Source organism: Cupressus sempervirens, chromosome 1, assembly GCF_028749045.1.
Source record: "Cupressus sempervirens isolate cs-2001-9-10 chromosome 1, ASM2874904v1, whole genome shotgun sequence".
NCBI lineage: Eukaryota > Viridiplantae > Streptophyta > Pinopsida > Cupressales > Cupressaceae > Cupressus > Cupressus sempervirens.
In genome coordinates, this window is record NC_143118.1 from 587523756 (window position 1) to 587528204 (window position 4449).

At 35.5% G+C, this 4449-nt stretch overlaps 1 pseudogene across 1 annotated transcript; it reads right to left on the reverse strand.

The window, feature by feature from the left end:
* Positions 1-1581: 1581 nt before the first annotated feature.
* Positions 1582-3136, reverse strand: LOC149578782 ((R,S)-reticuline 7-O-methyltransferase-like; annotated as a pseudogene). Its single transcript, XR_016364822.1, has 3 exons — positions 2357-3136; positions 2207-2271; positions 1582-2058 (listed from the first exon to the last, which is right to left on the reverse strand). The product of XR_016364822.1 is annotated as a (R,S)-reticuline 7-O-methyltransferase-like (transcript).
* Positions 3137-4449: the final 1313 nt, after the last annotated feature.

A 4449-nucleotide genomic window follows, 5' to 3' on the forward strand; every position in this document is an offset into this window, starting at 1 on the left:
ATAGTAGAAAGATTTCAAAGACATTCAAGGATTCCCAATGAATGAGTAATAGATAATACATGAAAAGTTGTGAACTAAGAGAACATTTGTTAAGGCATTAAACCCAAATTCATTTCAAATGGATCAACTAAAGATGATAACCCAAATTTCTTGTAATTAGAGCTCAAAATATTAGGTGGTAAATGCCATAATTTTTATATAGAAAGTAATGTATATACGTCTTCATTATTGTAAGAGAAGAGATATAAGACATTGAACTACAAAAAGAGTACAAAAATCTAGGTGAGTTTTGACAAATATAGGAGCAACTAAAAATGGGAACTTCAATCTTGTGCATCGATAACCCATGACATTAGAAGGTGGTGAATGTCATGATTCATATGCAGGACAATAAAGTATACGTGTCATCATTCTATTAGGAGCAATGTAATATGATATTGAGTTGCATAAAAGAATATAGAAATAATGATTTCATATTAAAATCAAAATAAATCAATAGTCCTAGGTTTTTATATACTAAGCATCACATTTAAAGAAAATCACAGACATGTCTATAGAGAAGCAAAGAACACAAGTTGTGTACTTAGAAATGAGAATCAAATAACCTAAAATACAAATATACTCTTTTAGCCATAAAATACTAAGACATAGAGCTAAGGAATACATAACACAACCTAATGTGGAGTTATAGAGAAGATCTTTGCATAAATGCAAGTAGAATATACCTCGAAGGTGTAGTGGAAGTTAAGGTTTTTTTTTGGATGAAGAAACATTCTTAAAATTTATAGAAGAAACTCACAATCTTATAAAAGAAACCTTCATTTGATAGGTGTAAACAAGGCACACATATACCAAGAGTATCAATGGCTTTGACATACTTGTTAGTAGACTTAATATGTAGGTCTTTGAATATTCATAGTGATCCTCACAATTTCTATGAGGGCCTTGAAATTAACCTTTCCATTAATCAAAGCCGCTAATTCATCCAAGGAAACCCAAAAATGTGAAGTACAATGTAAATTGATTTCTAAGGTTAGAGAACTCTATCTTATTTGTCGGCTTTCAAAATGCTATGCAATTTAGGAATAAGTCCACTAGTATATGTATTATGAATTTTTATTAAGAAATATTTTGCTTGTGAATTCTTTCTTTCTTAAAGAGCTATTTATATTTCTCACTTTCAAATTGTTTTGGAATTGATTATGGAGATTCTCATAGATTAGACACAATTTTAGTAAATATTATTAGATTTCATCCACTCCTTTCTTATAAACAATGTAAGATCTTTCTTCCCCTCTTCTTAATGGTTGTCCATCTGTCCATTTCATATGTAACACTTATAATCTACAAAATTACCATAAAAATTGTGAAACCTTCATTCACAAAGTCCACAAGATCTACTCACCAATGAATAAATTAAAATAAAATATATCAAATCAAATTCCAAATCGTGTTAGTGTTACGCTGGAACACCCAAAACAAAAAGTTTTTTTTGGAATGTAGAAGAATGCAAGAGAGGAAATAAAATGGACTAGCAAGGCAGCAAACGACAAAGCAGGCTATGGAAATAAGAATACTATCTCAAATACAAAATACTCCTAATTTTTCATATCGGCTTCAAAACAATCTCAGTCTACAGAACCTCTTATTGTTAGGATCTCCACTATTATAAGAACTTCCATTACCAAAATGGATAGTCTATGATCTCATGATGCAAGATCCACACTTAGTTGATATGATATGCAGGGGTGACGAGACTCAAGAATATCTAAGACTAATTATAAGCAAAGCAAATTAATAAGGAAAAGCTTCAATCAAATGCGGCAATGATGGAATTGCAATGAAATTGTAACGAGGAAATCCTGCTTCCACTAAGACTTTCTTCCACTCCTCTTCACTTCTGTCTCTCCCACCATGACTAGTGAACGCAAGCTTTGTAAGATCATACGCAAAACCCAAACTTGGATCCAACTCTGTCTTCTCTCGGGCGTCCAGAACAACATCCACAATTATCACCTTCCCACTCTCTGGAATCGCTTTTCTGCACTGCTTCAAAATCTTTACAGAGTCCTCGTCCAACCAATCATGCAAAATCCATTGTGAAATTTCAAGAAAAAAAAAACCATTGACGAACCCATTTAAATTTTTTATAAATTATTCCCCTTCCGCATAGAAAAACAAGCAACAAATTCGACAATTCACCGACCTTCATGAATACAGCGTCCCCGTTTGGCACCGCTTCAAGCATGTCTCCGCCCACATTTTTAACCTCTGAAAAAAATCAACAAAAAACTATTAAACCAATCAGAGAAAAATGGAGGCCGTATAAGCCCAAATCTCAGGGATAAAATCATACCGGGGAATTGGGGAGCCGTAGCTATGAATTGGGGAAGATCACAATCTCTGCAACATCCGCCCCTGTGCGGCCTGCGACGTCCACCAAGGAATTCAAGCCCTTAAAACCCTCGTATTTAGACAAGATGGCTTTTATCACGATTTTGTTCATGCAGTCCCACGATTGGTATTTGACGTCCCTGTGATGAGGCTGCGCCGCCATGAAGTCCCCATGGCGGCCGTGGGATTTCTCGAAAGCCACGCCGCCGTCGAGAACGCACTCGCTGAGATGGTGCCACGCCGCCATTATCGTCTCGTCGTTCACCGCGAGTAGCGTGGCGACCATGGAAACCGACGGCGCCTGCGCGCCGGCCTTCACGAACCATTTGGAAGCCGGCGTTAGCTCGTATTTCAATTCCACGCCCATTTCGGCCCTGAAGAAATTCTTGGCGACGAGAAAGCGGAGGATTCTGACAGGGCATTCGACGTCGGGCTTTTCGCTGGGAAGCTCAGCCGCAATTTGGAAGAGGGAGAGCGTTGCATTGGGGCCGTGGCGCGCAATGATGTCGGGGATTCCCAGCAAAACGACTGATTTCACTGCCAGAGACTCCACAAACTCGAACATTCAGTCACGGATATCACTGCATGTTTGGCGCTCCATATCTTGTACTGAGTTAATTGAAGAGTTGAAGCAGAGAAGATTATGTAGGGAGGAGAAATGGAATTGGAAATGAAGAGGAAAGAGGACAGAACAGGTCTGAGCCGGCGGGGGCACATCTGATCCTTGACCAGAGCACAACTCCTCCATGTCACACGTAGCTTGCTTATTGGTGGATTCTTTGTGGTAATAGTAACGTAAGAGGATATACTTTTGATGGATTTTTGTTGATTTTTAAGTTGGATGTTTTAAAATGTCGAAAGATTGGAAAATGATGAACTATGGTTCTTTGAAAATAATTTGTAATAGTGTAAAATTTAATTTCTTTTATATTTCTTGTCTATTTTGATTGGATTATTTTAAAGTGTTTTAAAGTTAGTTGACCCATGATGTGATAGCTAATGTATTCATTAGGTGTAATTTGTTTTTTTATTCTATTTCTATATTTTTAATTTTGCAACATTTTCTAATGATTTGACAAATTGGGTTTTCCCTTTTCTTATTGTTTTCATTTTTAAATAAATTTTTATTATTTTTTCAATTATGCAAATGACAAAAAGTTATATTTTTGTAAAATGATAAAGTTTTCTTGTATTTTTGTAATAATAAAATTTTTCTTTTTCTATTGCATGAAAATTTTGACATTTGTTGTTGAGTTGTTGGATAAATATTGAATGCATAAAGATTTTTGGAGGGCCTCATTGAAAACTACTATATTTGGAGCTCATGGGAATCTTTAAAAATTGATGTAGGTATATGTAAGATACCTAAGTGGAAGTGATTCCATAGGCATATTTCTCTCTTCCCTATAATAATAATGGATGGTGAATGATATTGATGCAGGAGCATCTTGCATGGGAAAATTATTATTAAAAAAATAAAATAAAATTGGAGGAGAGAGAAAGTGATGAAAATTAGAGGAAAAAAATGAAAAAAAAAAGGGGAAAAAGAAGAAAAGAAAAGAGGAATTTCTTTTTTTGAGGTACAAAGGTGGCATAAATAGAAAAAAAAAAACTTAAATGGTTGTCATTCCATTTATCGAGGTGTGTAGGTGGAATTCTAGAAGGTTGTGGATATTTTATTAAATCATGTATTTAATATTTGTTGGGTCACGTGGTGGTGCTTAGTTGTATTTGGGTGGGAATAAATATTTTGTGGACATTTTATTAAATCATGCATTTAATACTTGTTGGGTGCCTAGTTGTATTTGGGTGGGAATTAAATATTTGTTGAAGGTAGTTGTATTTACCTTTTATCCCACATTGGTTGTGTTTGTAATGTCTTGGGTTGGAAGAGCCTATTTGAGCAAGGCATATGAGCATTTCTAATCAAGTTGGAAGGTGTGAAAGCTTTGGAAGGTCAAGCTTCAAGGTGTGAAAGCTCTTAAGGTGTAGCTCTTCAAGTAGAAGTTCTTGGGTGGAAGCTTTGGAGCTAAAGGCTCTTAGTTGGGAAGTTCT